This window comes from Toxorhynchites rutilus, chromosome 3 (assembly GCF_029784135.1).
Source record: "Toxorhynchites rutilus septentrionalis strain SRP chromosome 3, ASM2978413v1, whole genome shotgun sequence".
Taxonomy (NCBI): domain Eukaryota; kingdom Metazoa; phylum Arthropoda; class Insecta; order Diptera; family Culicidae; genus Toxorhynchites; species Toxorhynchites rutilus.
In genome coordinates, this window is record NC_073746.1 from 324,687,853 (window position 1) to 324,704,501 (window position 16,649).

General features: G+C 38.7%; 1 protein-coding gene across 3 annotated transcripts in view; it reads left to right on the forward strand.

Annotated features, from left to right (window-relative positions):
• Window positions 1-1,400: 1,400 nt before the first annotated feature.
• LOC129779694 (high affinity cGMP-specific 3',5'-cyclic phosphodiesterase 9A) overlaps window positions 1,401-16,649 on the forward strand; it is a 446,325-nt gene continuing 431,076 nt past the window's right edge. For all 3 annotated transcript variants that reach the window (XM_055787323.1, XM_055787324.1, XM_055787325.1), the window contains exon 1: window positions 1,401-2,364. The gene's annotated coding sequence lies outside the window, so the exon portion shown is untranslated. The remainder of the gene's footprint in view (window positions 2,365-16,649) is intronic.

The window sequence follows — 16,649 nt, forward strand, 5'->3', positions numbered from 1 at the left end:
ATATCAGGGAGCGTGCTAAAAATTCTGGGAAATCCTGAAAAATTAGGAAGGTTGGCATCTCTACATACCACACCTTGTCCCGGGGGGGGGGGGGGGGGGGGGGGGGGTGGTAGTTCGGAGCAAACGGCCAGGCCAAACCTTGAAGAAGTACCTGGCCATTGGCCATGGAAATTTTTATGCGAATCGTTTGTCGAGGCCGACCGTGTCTGATCATCCAGAAAGAGCAGATGAAAGTACTGATGAAAAACATTTTTCTGGTGGAGCGCGACGCCATGGTCATAATAGATGAGGATACCTAGTTGACGCTGGAAGGCAGCGTTTGGCCGGGTATTTTATATCCCCCAACAAGAAGGATATATCTCCCACATTAGGTTCCCAAAAAAGTTCCTTCTAGGGCTGACGATCAGCGAGAAGTGAATGTTCAAGCCACTACTCTTTCCTTCGTGGCTTGCGGAAGTAACCCGTTTTAATCAAGAAGTATCACGCGAAGAAGGATGTGCACTTTTGGCCGGAACTGACATCGGCCCATTACGCCAAGAGATCAATCTTGCAGATGGACCTTCTGAATAACGATAAACGTTGGACCGAAAACCGCCGAAAAACTTTTTCACACCGTACCTGGTCCGCTGAGGTTATTTGTTTTGTTTTTAAAGTAAAATCGGTTATCGAAAAACGCCTTCATTCGTGACTCTATTTTTTAGTCTCATTTTTATTACTATCAGATCTCGTATGCGTAATGTAAGACGGCTGACTGTGATGTTATGGAGCTCTAGTGAACAAAAATGCAAAGTTCTGGAATAGGTTCAGTATGGATGACCCACAAATTGATTGAGTGGTTGAGTTTAAAGTTATCAACTGTGTATGATCGGTTGGGCAAATAGGAGCAAATAAACCAATCTCCATTCATTCTCTGGGGCAGCATCCCACGGGACGAGAGCAGCTTCCAATTCTTGACCCGGACAAACTTCGCTCTTCTTTCCTGCTGTAGTTTTTTTTTTGGTATTAGCTGTGATTCCATCAAATGTGTCGGTTTCGTGGGTGAGTAGCGGTAGAGGGTTTCGTTAATCCTGCGTGCTGGACTTACTCAGTTTACACACAAAACATCGTTGGAGCCAACAGCAGTGGCACCAGCCCATCTTGGAGCGTCTCGAAGGCGAGCAAACAGGGCAAAACGAGGGACCGATCGAAAAGGGGGGATGGCGAGGGAACCGGTTTTCATACGTACATACGTACCCACATCCGAACCGTTTACGACTTGATACAAAAGTGGTGCGCACGCGAGAGAGAATATACTGTTTGTGGGCCAGAAAGAGAGCACAGCTTGTGACAACGGTTCAAAGTCGCAGGGCAGCGCAGCGCGGTTGGTCGGTAGCAGTCGTCTTGGATGATGGTGATAAGTAGCCGCGGAATCGTTGGCGCGAATGGACGTGTTTTATTTTTCCGAGCGGAACAGTTTTGTCGTCGTCGGATTCTAGCGGACACCACTAACTGTGCGTGAACTCGGCAGCGTCTGAGACCTGAGAGGCCTGTGTTTGTGTATGTGACGTGAACTTGTCGTCCCTTCGTGGGAAGGTTCTTGGGACTTGAGTGAGGATCGACAGACGGATCCATTTCCAGGCCGAGGAATGGTTTTCATTAAACTCAATAAATGAAGAATGAAACGAAATTGTTTTTGTTACAAACGCGGAGCCAGATTGTGCAAGACGAGGACTGACTGACTGACTTTTTCGGGTGCGAGTTAAGCGAGTGAAGAATGAAACCGTGGGAAGGGTAGGTGGACCAGCGGATGAGAGAGAGGAGTGTTTATAAATTAATATTAATTCAATCAACAAAACGAGTGTGACGAAAAGGCCATACGAGAGATCCCTGTTGATCTCGACGTCGTCGGCAAAGGTTTTCAATGAGTGCGGACCGTTTTTAAATTTTTAGGTTTCAAATTTGGTGCGACAATTTGGTTAACGAAACGACAACTTTGAGTGCTAGAGCAAGAGAAGCCCGGAGTGTGTAGATTCTAATTGAGCCGTTTGCGCAAACGCATTCGTCGGCGGAGCACACCTACTCGAGACTGAAAAGCGGATGGGTGCTACTTCTGTTTGAACTCAGTGAAATCACAATATTTGGCCAACGCAAACACACCGTGGCGTGGTGCGATTCAGAAGAAGATACGGTGAGACGGTAATCCTGCGTTCCGGTGAAGCTGAAGATGCGAAACGGCACCTACGAGCGGGAGACAGTAGTGGCAGTCGAACGAGAATGAGTTTACGAAACGAACGCATCCGAGGGGCGTGTTTTTTGTTACTAAATAGTGTGGCGGAAACGTGATCCGCAAACTACACCACGTTCTAACGCATAGCGAAAAATGGGGTAAGACAGGCTTCTGGCAGAACTGCATAGTATCTTTAACCCTTTGCGGTCGTATTAAATTTGGGCATGGGTATCGTACTGGTCGGAATTATTTTTCCTTGAAAAAGCATTGACACATTGAAAAACAAATTTTTTTTTCTTTTTTTATGAACTATATATGTATACGTATTAACAATTTCAACATCATTTGAACCAGTAGTTACAGAAATAATAATTTCTGCGTATCCGAAATGATCAGAACTTTTCACTTCAGATGAACGAAAATTTTGTCGCTTGAGACACTTATGCGATTATTCAAATAACATGAGACATTTATGTAAACAGTAGTTCTGAAACTTATGAACAATCACACCAAAGTGTTACAATGGCTAAATTCTGCTGTTATGATATTTGTCCCACATTCCTATGCATTCAACGCACTGTGTGTTGTTTTGTGTGGGTGACTACTATGTTTGATACTGAGTACCGTTATATATTACTCATGGGAGCACCGTATTGATTCGTGAACAGGTTCACTAGACATCAAGCTTCGTTTAGGAAAAGCATAAACTGATATTTGGATGAGTAAAATATTAGATAAGTATGGTTTCTTGCTGTGGTGGCTGAGAGCAGACAAACGACCAGAACGGTAAAAAAGGTATGGTGGCTGAGAGAAGACAAACGACCACAAAGAGTTAAACCTTTTTCTGAAATAGAAAATGCAATAAGGTTGATTCCCGTGAAAGAACATCAACCTCAGCATTACGAAAGTCGTTTATAAACGCTGTCATTGTAAACATTAAAATAATTGAATATTTTCAGTTAACTAGCAATGATTACTTTTCCAATCCTAAGAATGGTTTCGAAACACTCGACCTTCTCTAGTCACAAAATATGACAAAATATGAGAGTTCAGTGAAACACAGCAGAAGGGATAATGCAATTAACCTTTAACGAACGAGCGCATTTTTCTAGAACGATGAAAAACACGAAAAAACATATAGTTTGTTCCCAGCTTTTCAAAAAACAACATCAAGCTCAATCGTCTCATGTTGATATTCTATTCATAACTGTCCCACCATGTATTTTTTGTAGATCCATATCGAATAAATACAAGAATTTCATGTCACACCTTCAGCAGGGCTAATGTACTCATTTCTGGTTTGGAAGAACGAACTAATTCTCAAACGAATAAGAAAAAGTTTACCAGAACTCGTGTACGCCTTGTTAGCGGATGCCTAATAACAATGAGATTTATATTCTGCGAAGGTTTTGCAGATCACTCATTTCTTCATAAAACGATGTTTCTATGCATAATTTTTCGGAAAAACACAAAAAAAAATTTTTTATCAAAAAACAACATCAAGTTCAATTGTCCCATGTTGATATTCTAGGCATAACAATCCTACCCAGGGATGCCAACCTTCCTGATTTTTCAGGATTTCCCAAACTTTTGAGCTCGTATCCTGATATCCTGACAATTACTCATTTTTTCCTGATTTTTCTGAAATTATCCTGATTTATCCTGAATTTTGAGTTTTTTACTTTATCACAATGAAAACTATCCGTGAAAATATACCAGGATTCCTTTCAAAGTTTCCCCGGTTGAAAATGAAACTGTCTGTATGAAAAACTGTCAGAATAACTTCCGGGCCTCACTTGTATAATGATTGGTCCTTTTTTCGTTAATTATTCGTTCCGAAGCGATTCACGTTATTCAAAGTAGAGATGGGCAAAACAGTTCACTTTGATGAACGGTTCACTCATTAACCGTTCATCTAAGTGAATCAGTTCTTTCGCTCATTCGTTCAGCGGTATTAAGAACAACATAGAATGTTAGTTGGAACCCAACATCAATAGACAGCTATTAATTGATATCGTTGGATTGGATAGTGTACGTATGGGATTTATATTTTTGATATTTAGTGGGGAAATATATATATATATATATATATATATATATATATATATATATATATATATATATATATATATATATATATATATATATGAATGTTACGCGGAATTGAAAGAATACATGAAATTGAAAATATATAGTTTTGCTTTTAAAACTATGAAAATCTAATTTAATTTTTAACACAAAATTGAGTATACATTGACAAAATAAACCCTGCGTTAAATGAATTTTGCTCATCATGACAATATCGTTTTATTTTCCTTATAAGCGTTCTCGTTATATTTATCCATTCCGTCTAGCGCAAATCAGTTCAGCTGCACTAGTTCGTTCGCAAACAGTTCGCCCGTAAACACTTCGTTCTCAAACAGTTCACTCTCAATCAGTTCTTTCCCATACAGTTCACTCGCAAACAGTTCGTTCTGAATCAGTTCGTTCACAAGCAGTTCACTCTCAAACAGTTCACTCGCAAACCGTTCTTTCGGAATCAGTTCGTTCACAAACCGTTCGCTCGCAATCAGTTCGTGGGGAGAACTACCGTTCTTTGAAAAAGAACGACCGTTCGTTCACTCTTTTCGGCGAACTAGTTCGTTCGTACCGTTCGTGAACGGTTTGCCCATCTCTAATTCAAAGTACAGTGTCGACATTTATTAAACTTTGAAGTTGACGTGAAAGAAAGATTCTCTATCAGATTGGCACGCTCGAATGTCATTTCAAATATTTATATTTTGAAAGAAAATAATTACTTGATGTTTTTTGAAAGTTTAAAACACGTAGTGCTTTTATTCCACCTGAAAATTCATCATGATTTTCGTTTAATTTACATGATAATTGATAATTTACAAAAATTTTGATCGTCAATAAAAAAATATACGCGAAATAAACAACCTTAAGCTAACCCAAAAGTATGTCTTCAGCCGAAGCAAGTCATGCTCTGTGCCTGGTGCGTTTGGAAAAGAATTCTGTACAATAAGTTTCTATCAAGTAACCAGTCGATAAATTCCCATAAGTAGTGCTAGCAACTGGACAAATTGAAGGTAGTGATCCAGGACAAACATCGTGAATTAGTCTATGTGATAGGCATAATCTTCCCATCAGGTCAACACAAAACTTCATGTCTTGATTATGATTAGACATCCTATTTCACCAGCTAAACCGGTTATTACAACCTCAGATTATCACAGGTTCAGGTCTCTGTGAAATCATTTTAAGGGCAAGAAGTATGGGCGGTATAAAAAAATACCTTGGACAGTTTTCGACGAGAAAGCATTATCAAATTATCTGGAAGGATAGAATTTTCAAGGTGTATGAAAGATGACGAAAGATTGTGGAGCAAAACTGTGCATATACAATCAAATAAATGTATGTCTGCCTACAAAAATTGTGATTTTGTTCTCCAAAAGCTTGACACAAACATTCCGGATAACCCAATATGATCTATCTTGATTACTTCCTGATTTTTATTTCCATTCTCTCTGATTTTTGAAAAATATAGTTGGTCCCACCATGAATTTTTAAACCCATAATCAAGCATGATTGATTTAGTGAGGGGATCTCATCACATTTCATTAAACAATAGTATAGTGCTTATAAAATACCCGGTGTATTGATAAATTGAAATGCTTAAAGCTTTTGGTAGACAAATATACGAGAAAACTTAGATTACGTTTTTCTGAGTTGCTGATTTTGGAACATGGGACAACTATGCGTAGAACGGCAGTAAAGGTGTAGAAAAAATATAGAACAAATTATCATAAGCCAGGTGACGGTTTTCGCTACTCGAATTTCATGTTTCATGCTTCGTACTACTCCAGCTAGATCCGACCAGAAGATCGTAGGGTCCTCGTGTTGCTTCAACAGAGTAAGCATACGCTTCTGTAGGCACTCCTTGAGGTAGATCTGCCCGTTTACAGTCCCAGTAGTCACGAACGGCGCACTCCGTTTGCCACAGCAGATCCTCCGCCAAATCATGTATGTCATGGCAAACTTTGAAAGTTTCCGTACAAGCTTGTGCTGGGCGGTGAAGAACATTAGCCCCGGAAGCTGCCGGGAGTCCGTCTTGGCGTAAGTCCCATCATCACCCATGATGAGACAATGAGGCTTCGTCAGCATCTGGGTGAGTAGTGAGCAGTTTCCGGGCCCATGACTTTCCCACCGTATTTTACCGTTTGTCTTGATTTGGAGCCTTCTGCACTTTGTACGTATGCTGTCCGGTTCTTGACTCTTGGAAAAATATTCAACTTTTTGGCCACATAGGGATTCTGCTTAAGGGGGGACCCCTGTCTGGAAGGTCGGAAAATAATGATTTTTCGTGTATTTTTTTCGGATGTTACGAATAAAGTGAAGTGTTCGAGTATTATGGTTATTGTTTAAGGTATATTTGAAGATGTATTTTCCATTTTTTGAATGCACGAATAATGATTACGACGCTGTTGACAGCTGGATGCGTAGATGCTGTCTGAAAATCGGTACCTTGCTGGTGGTATCGGTTCTGAAGCAACGGGGTGTCGTAAAACAAATTCCAATGAATATTTAGAAACTTTAGGACAATACCTAAAGCGGTCAGGTAGATCCTGAGATATCGCTACCACCAGCTGAAATAACATGGTTTCGAGAAAAACGCGTTTTATAATTCGTACAGCAATACTATATCCTTTGAGGTGACTTCATACATTTGGCTGTAACTTTCCAACGAAATCAAATATCGAAACATCCTTTTAGGACAACATTTCTAAGGGCATAAGCTTCCAAAAAATTCAAAAAACAAAAATTCTTTTTTTTCGATTTTCCAGACCGAGGTCCCCCCTTTAACGCTATCACGACACGCTTGTGATCCTGATCACTAATAGAACATTGATTATGACCACATTTCTCCTTCCGTTCGATGCTCCGCCGACTGCATGATTCCTAGTTGGTTTCCCGATGTCCCGATGAAAGAGTTGAGGATTTTCCAGGTGTTTGCGCAAAATCTATTCGCGACGTTGCTTTTCGGGTGACGCCTTTTTTACAATTTTCGAAAAACTGACAGCGATAAAAATACAGTGTAAACAATACACTCTAAACTACTTCTACCTGAATTTTCAAGAGAAAATACCCAATGGGTATTACGTGATGCATTTCGATGAGGGACACCCTTCAGATTCAAGTTTAATAGGAATATTACTGTTCTGTTCTTGTTTTTGAAGGGACTTTAACCCAAAGGTATAGGAATCCTACGTTGCCTTGATCTTCGCCACTCAGTTCTATATGCACCGTTGTGGAATTCACTATCTGCGCCAGAACAGCTAATATGATTTCATGTACTGTTCAAAGAGTTGAAGTTATTCTTCTGAAGAGAATTACAAAGGGACCTGATTAAGTTAAATTGATTGATTTTTTTTTCTATTATAGAGGATTCAAACTACAATGTTCGATTGCCGCTAGTCTTGAAAAAGGCCTATTAAATCGTCAGTAATGGCAGGTTGCTAGGATTCGATCGCTTGATGAACGATAACGCAATCACTGTGACTATGGAGGCCCCTACCGTATCAAGTGATAATCTGAAGATGCACTATCTGGTTTAGTATAGCGGCAAATCACAGCAAGCGTTAAAAAGTCGGATTGTCGATAATTCGTTCTATCCTGTTGGGGGCAGAAATTTATCGACTCGTTGCTTGGTCGAAGCTCATAAAGTAGAATTTCTTTCTAGTCCAACCAGGTACAGAATATGACTTTTTGTTTCTAAAGAAGATTAGCTTTGGAGGTAGCTAACGGTAGTTTGTTTGCGGTGTTCAATTTGGTTAGTACACGTCAAATGTGTGATTCTTGGTGAAATGTGCCGAACAGAGTATTTCTTATGATCGGTACAATGAATTCAAAATCGATACATACCGGAGCGGAGTAGTATTTCACTTTTTGTATATTTCACGAAGTGAAGTATTTTTAACGAAGTGATGTATTTTTATCGTATGTCTTCTTCATTCTTTTTTTCTGTATTATAGTGACGAACCATCGTCACTTTACTTCCATTTCGGAAGAATATTGGGAGTGAGAATTGAACTTATGATCCTTAGCGGGAGAGATACGGTCGTTACCACTACGCCTGATCGCTTCCTCAAGGTCGATTTGCAGAGAAGAGAGGGATATCATACCACCATAGGAACATGATAGTTATGCAGAAATTTGTGTTTTGTTTGTATGCCCCCCATAGAACCTCCATATGCCAAATTTGATTCCATTGCACAATGGTCCAGGAGATGCATTTAAGTGGAAATTAGCATTTGGAGCTCGAAAGTTATTCTCTAGACAAAAACTGTATGAAACAAAGTTGTTACTCATGATAGAGCGCTCGCTTTTATGTTGTCAAAAATAGGGTGACCAAAATTTTCGATGAAATAAAAAATCTAACTTTCTTATCTTTATAAATAGAGGTAAACATAGTTCGACAATGTTGTAGCTACAATTATTTGAAACATCTTTGTAGAACAAAGTTTTTCTCTATCTCTTGAAATAACCGATATAGCGCCTTTTTTCTCAGTTACGTTAGGGTCTCCATGATAAAAACTGATTTTTTGCTCAAACTTTTATGTTTCAAATTTTACATACAAACTGTCTTCGAAAGGCTTTTAGAGCTTACTAATACAAATATTTTTCCATGCAGAGTTTGTCAATATCTCAACTTTACTCAAAGTTATTGATATTTCTCCCCAAAAAACATGCTCTTTTCATTTGTTTGTCATTCTTTCTGGGGCAAACGTAAACAAAGTTCATTGGCGGCTTTTGAAAGAGCATAATTTACTCTACATGATGTGTGATTTTCAAAACTATGTTATTTTTTGTGTTTGAGTAATTTAAAGTTGGAATCATGAGTTTTTAGGTAAAAAGCCATCAATAACTTTGAGTAGGATTAAGATATAGACAAGTTCTGCATCGCATAAAGTTGGTAAGTCTAAGCTCTAAAAGACGTACGACAATAGTTTTGATGTAGAATTTATAATATAACTTAGAAAAAAGCGTTAAATCGATTATTTTAAAAGATAGAAAAAAACATTGTTCTACAAAGTTGATTGAAAAAACTGGGGCTACAACATTGTTGAACTATGTTTATCTCTATCTATAAAGATAAGAAAATTATATTTTTTATTTCATCGACAATTTTAGTCACCCTATTTTTGATAACATAAAAATAAGCGCTATAACATATGTAACAACTTTGTCTAAAACAGTTTTTGTCTGAACAATAAATATATCCCACAAAGTTGTTTTTAGTACCTTCGATTTGAGTTGCATTAGGGTAACTATGAAAAAAACTGTTTTTTTAACTCTTACTTTTATATTTAAAATTCTACTTAAAAATGGTCTTCGTACGACTTTTAGAGTTTATCAATACCAACATTATACGATGCCGAACATGTCAGTATCTTAATCCTGCTCAAAGTTATTGATGGGGTTTCATCCAAAAACTCAAGATTTCAATTTTAATTTACTCAAACACAAAGAATAACATAGTTTTGAAAATCACATATTATATAGAGTGAAATCGTTCAAATTCCGTCAACAAACATTTTTTTATGTTTGCCCCAGAAAGAATGACAAACAAATGGAAAGAGCATGTTTTTTGGGAAGAAATATCAATAAATTTGAGTAAAGTTAAGATATTGACAAGTTCTGCATCGAAAAATGTTTGTATTAGTAAGCTCTAAAAGTCTTTCAAAGACAGTTTGCATGTAAAATTTGAAATATAAAAGTTAGAGCAAAAAACTTTTTTTTTCATGGTGACCCTAACGAAACTTAGAAAAAAGGCGCAATACCAGTTATTTCAAGAGATAGAGAAAAACTTTGTTCTACAAAGATGTTTCAAATAATTGGAGCTACAACATTGTCGAGCTATGTTTACCTCTATCTATAAAGATAAGAAAGTTAGATTTTTTATTTCATCGAAAATTTTGGTCACCCTATTTTTGACAACATAAAAACGAGCGCTCTATCATGAGTAACAACTTTGTCTAAGACAGTTTTTGTCTAGAGAATAACTGTCAAGGTCTAAATGCTAATTTCCACTTAAATGCATCTCCTGGACCACTGTGCATTGGTTGGAGTAGTTCTCGAGTTATGCAAAAATTTGAGTTTCATTTGTATGGTAGCTCCTTCCCTCTTCGAGAGGGGCAGTAGTGTCGAGCCCCCATAGAAATATTTAATGTTCCCTAAAACCCTCACATGCAAAATTTGGTTCTATTTACTTGATTGGTTCTCAAGTTATGCAAGTTATGCCTTTAGAGAGGGAGGAGGAGTGTCGAACCACCATAGAAACATTTGTTGACCCCTAAAACCTCTATATGCCAAATTTGTTTCCATTTGCTTGATTGGTTCTCAAGCTATGCCTTTAGAGAGGGGGAGCAGTGTTGAATCACCATAGGAACTTTTATTGCCCCCGAAACCTCCACATGCTAAATTTGGCTCCGTTTGCTTGATTAGTTATGCCGCTTCCCAAAATGTTTTGTCGTAGAACTGCGTCTTTCATTTCTGTACTAGGGTGTAAGTTCAAGTTTAGAAAACGAGAGCATTACGTTGGGGGTGCAAGGTTTTCAGTGTCAATATCTCTTCGCCGATTAAACAGAGAGGTTTCACAATCACTATATTCGAATGAAAATGTCTAAGAATTATATGCTTGTTAATTATTGACCCTAAGGTTTGTTTTAAAATAGCTTTCACACAAATCTGTATATAATCTGAATAAACTTCGTGCTAAAGTCCCGTTCAAAAATAGGAACAGAACAGAACGGAAATTCACTATGATTCTGTAGTCGTTGGAGCATGTTTTTGCTGATAACTAATACACTGTGTCACTGAGCCTGTAAAAATAAACGATTTAATAAAAAAAATAATACACTGTGCCCTTCTTGACCAGTTCATTTTCTATTTTGCTATCTGTCTAAACGAAACCTCTGGCGAAAATCGATGTATCGATAGTAATTTTGAACAAAGTGGCTATCCTATTGAGAGTGAAAATTATGCCACTGACGTGGATAATGCAAACAATACGGAATGTTTTGTCTCGGTTTGGGGTAGAGAATATTTCACAATGTCAAAGAAACCTTATATATTGAATGTTTCTGAATGGTCCAATCGATCGTCGATTCGAATAACTGGAGAGTAATTTGTGCGTGGTATTTCTAGAATAAAGAATCGATTCTTGCGTCGGAGATTCTGGTGGGCCGTTGGACTGACAGAGTTCAGTATACAATCGTTAGCTATGGTAAGGGGTGCGCTGAAAAGCATCATTTTGGTTATGTTATTGTTAGGTGGTTATCATGTATTAACAATCTTCAGTTGTTTCTAGAAAACCACGCAAACACTTCGATGCTTTTCAGGACCACCATTCAGTTCAGAAGAGCTGATTTTTAAGCATTTGATACTTTAAGCAGCCAAAAAACATCGAGTAAAATTTTTCATTCAAATATTAACAAAGATTATTCGTCTTTAGTCTTAAAAAAGGCTATGAGAAGGAAATGAGAAGGCTGGTGTTCTTTTGGTTTCGTTTTTGCACATTGTTTTGCGTAGCTACATAGAATGCTGTATTTAACTATTTCTTCAAATCAGCATTTTTCGGTAGTTTGTGAAACACTGATTATTTCTCTAAAGTGTTTTTAAATTTAAAATATTCCGTGTTTGTTGTTTGAAGTGAATTACAGTGTTTCTTGGGAGTTTGCCAAAATCAATATTTTCAATTTTATGTGCATTTGCGAATCGTATTAATCATTTCGAGGATGATAGTTTCAGTAATTCGATATTGGACGAAATCTTTGATATTGAACGTTCCGTATTCGGGAGGATTAGGGCAAAAACTAAAATATTTGCATATCATATAGCGCCCGAATGCTCAGCAGAGTTGTGAAATAGCTCGATGTTCGCTCTATTAAAAATTAAATCGAAAATTAGTGGAATAACACGCAAGTGGATTTATGAAGTATGGGGGTTTTCTTCCAACACCCAATATCTTCTTGTTTTTTTTGATAACGTTCACAAAAGAACTTCAAAATCTCAACCAAGTTCCAATACAAATGACAACCTGCTGTGGTGGTCACTCTTCCAGGATTAACATATGACTTTTTCAAATAAATCTAGTTTTTGTTCATAACGTGTTATTAGAACGAAACGTGTGTTTCGAAAAACTAGTTTGTTTCATAAAACAATCTAAGTAATTGTTTAATGTTTGCCTATCATACATGTTCGAAAAGGTCAATTGTTCCACCTGTTCAAAATGTGGTTCTTTTCGATACCACATACTCGGATTAAAAAAAATCGTTCTTCAATCCACTTTATTTTTTCTCTCGATGTCCTCGATTGGTTGAGTTCAAAAAGCCCATTTCTCATAAACCCGCCCAATGGCATCAAAGCACACAAATTGATTGGAGGGGATTAAAAAAAATGCGTAAGAATGCCATTTCCCCCCTAAACGCTGTTCCGCTAGATGCCTTTTTTCTATCATATGTGTAAACCTATAATTAGCCACATTTGGCTTCGCAAAAAAAAATGTGTTCAACTCCGGTGATAAATTTCAATCATAGTCCGACAGGTCCACTTCTCTACATTTTCTCTCCATTAAAATCGGGCCAAAATTTAGAACCAGTTTCCAACGCAAGTCTAGTTGTGGTAGGGTTTTGACAGTATTCCAGAACCAGTAGATCCAGTGAGAGAGAATCGGCCAGAGTTTGCGAAGAATGATAGAAAAAAACTGAACCCATTTCAATAAAATGTTAAACAGCTCTCAGGGAAACATGAATGGGGTAGCTTGGATGGTCTAACTGACCATGACTAAGTTGATACCGGTTAGCACCGAATACAGGCAAAGTTTGGCGTGTTTTTAATTACGACACGAAACAAAATTTTCTGCTATAAGTTTTGCGAAAAAGTGAGTGAGACGAGAAAAAATGTAACTCCGCGCGAATTTGACAATGTCAACTTTGGGTCCTACCGCCGTCTCATCCTAATGCACAGAACTACCCTCGTCCGTCTCGCTCGCGTAACCCAACCGTACCAATCTACTTACTTAACTAGTGAAACGGCGGGTATAAACACACTCGCGGCAGTGAGAGTGTGCTCCTTCCTTCGATAACCCCGCTAATCTTTCCAAGCCCGCAATCTTCTATCGTTTTGCGCGAACTTACCCTCCTACGGCATCCGTTCCCGATCCGAAGAGTCGGCTGAGGCGGCTGCGTGGGAATGACGATGCGGCGGTGTGCGGTGACGAACGACGAAACACAAACAACGTGAATCGCACACGCTCTTTCGCTGGTTCCCGCCGCTTCGCTGTGACCCGGCCGCCGCATTCGATAGGGGATGCTGGGATGTTTATTAGAATTGTGTTAATTGTTTTTGATGTAACTGTTTTGTTTGGGTTTAGTTTTTTTAAGTTCTAGAAGTACAAAGTTTTGCAACAATTGTTTTAAATTTTTCAATGTTTGTTTCACTGTTTATTACTAGTGTTACTCCGATTTCTGTTCATTTTACAAAATTACCTTATGAATATTTAAATTAAAAGGGTTAAACTTGTCAAGCACTGTGAATTCTGTTTCAGAGTGTACACTCTATCCAACTTCTATAAGAACACCCTGATTCTATTTCGTTGCAACACAAACAGTTACAATTTCAACAAGATACATTCACACATTGTTGAATGCTTAGAGTAAAGTATATTTAACGTCAATTTCGTTCAAAAATTGTTTGTTTATTTATTGTGCTGTGTTTATTATTGTGTGTTTATTTATTGTGCATTCATAAGTATTATCAATGAAAAATTCAAAACGATCGGCTGATTTACATGTCAATAATTGGTAACCTTGCCATTTCGACTAATAACCTTGAAAATTCATGTTGGAATACCAAATTCTGCTGAACGGATTTCTCGATATATTTCCATTTCTCCGAAATTAAGTTTTTGGTCCTTAATCCATTGCTTAGTTTACTTGCTGGTATGAATAGTAGCAAGGTATGCTGGAATGTGATTTTTTTGTGACGATATCCATGCAAAAATGGTAGGATTCCAGAACATGTGTGTAATTCTTGAATGATGTGAAAGCTATCTTGAGCTTTGCGGTTGCACAGAATCCCGCCCAAACCATGCACGAGTCTCCACCAAAATTGCTGGCTGAAAAATACTGTTCCTTCTTCCGTAAATCACGCCAGTACCCGTTGAAACCATGAGGACCATTCAAATTGAACTTTTTTTCGTCAGTGAAGATAACCTATACACTGAAGAACTTTTCGTTATGGTATATAGCAAAATGTATTCTTTTGGAAAAATTCTTTGTCACAACATACCATGTCCCACTGTCGGTTCATGTGAGCTTTGGCAAAACTCAGACGTCTTCCGATATGAGATGCCTTTAACATTTTTAGCCCTCTATATGTGAGTATTTTTTACCAAAATTTGAAGAATTGTCACCCGAGCAGTTGGGTAGTGAAATATTGCTTTATTTGCACATGCGATTTTGAGGTATTCGAACCTGTTTTAGGTATTTCTCGCTTATCCCGGTCAGAGAGCTTCGATTTACGTGGAGTTCTCTCCTTCTTACCGTATCCTTGAGGATTCGCCAAATAATTGAGCACTACTTGATGGGTTCGTCCAATCCGACGAGAAATTTCTCTGATACCAATATTTTCTTGGTGAAATGCATCGATTTGTCTTTCTTCTCTCTCCGTGAGGACTTTTCCCTTCGGAATTTGCCAGATTTAATTGATCAAAACAACTAAAACAACGGAAAATGTAACTGATCTTATAGAAACTTGACAATTGGAAATACGAAAACATTCGTTTACGCTCAGCGCTTGCACACACACACATATGAAAATCATATAATGTATGGTAGACACCAATACCTACACATTAGAATATAAATTGAAGCATTGTTTGTTCACAATGACACAATGCAGCAGGATCATCACCTGGTCTTATAGAAGTTGGACAAAGTGTATATTCACTGCTCATCTTGGCAGCACACCTGGGAACTGCCAACATAGTTACAAATTGCACGGATGCTGTACTAAAGGGTGTGTCACATCAAATTGCATCACGGAAAAAAACGCTGTAGAAATTCGCCCAGTAGACCGATCCTTTTGAAAATTTTAGACAGTAAAATAAAAACTATTAAACAACTTTTGGCATTTTCCATTTTTCATACTTCGAGCCCAAGCCCGTATGCTCGTACCTTCCTCTTTACCCCGTCCATAAGGTTCTGTACAACGTCAGGTTGTAGTTTTTTTTTGAACAGAAATCCATTTTCTCTTGAAGTCCGCCTCCGATTTGACAACTTTTGGGTTCTTCCGGAGGGCCTGCTTCATAATCGCCCAATATTTCTCTATTGGGCGAAGCTCCGGCGCGTTGGGCGGGTTCATTTCCTTTGGCACGAAGGTGACCCCGTTGGCTTCGTACCACTCCAACACGTCCTTTGAATAGTGGCACGAAGCGAGATTCGGCCAGAAGATGGTCGGGCCCTCGTGCTGCTTCAATAGTGGTAGTAAGCGCTTCTGTAGGCACTCCTTAAGGTAAACCTGCCCGTTTACCGTGCCGGTCATCACGAAGGGGGCGCTCCGCTTTCCGCAAGAGCAGATCGCTTGCCACACCATGTACTTTTTGGCAAACTTGGATAGTTTCTGTATGCGAATCTCCTCCGGAACGCTGAATTTGTCCTCTGCGGAGAAGAACAACAGGCCCGGCAGCTGACGAAAGTCCGCTTTGACGTAGGTTTCGTCGTCCATTACCAGGCAATGCGGCTTCGTCAGCATTTCGGTGTACAGCTTCCGGGCTCGCGTCTTCCCCACCATGTTTTGCCTTTCGTCGCGGTTAGGAGCCTTCTGAACCTTGTATGTACGCAGGCCCTCCCGCTGCTTGGTCCGCTGGACGAATGAACTTGACAAATTCAGCTTATTGGCGACATCCCAGACCGAACTTCTCGGATCACGTCTAAACTGCTTAACTACGCGCTTGTGATCTTTTTCACTGACGGAGCATCCATTTTTGCCGTTCTTCACCTTCCGGTCGATGGTTAGGTTCTCGGAGTATCGTTTTAGTACTCTGCTGACCGTGGATTGGACGATTCCCAGCATCTTACCGATGTCCCGATGTGACAACTCCGGATTCTCGAAATGAGTGCACAGGATTAATTCACGACGATCTTTTTCGTTCGACGACATTTTTCCAAATTTACGAAAAATTGACAGTGAAGCTTGGCCAACGTGATCTATACACTCTTATCTGATTTTAAAGCGAAAGCTGAAGATATAATTCCTAAAAATTAAATTTCTACAGCGTTTTTTCCGTGATGCAATTTGATGTGACACACCCTTTACGTTCGTTTGGACACGTTTGGACATCATCAATCGTCCGGGTCAGCAATTTTAGATTCTTTTGCAA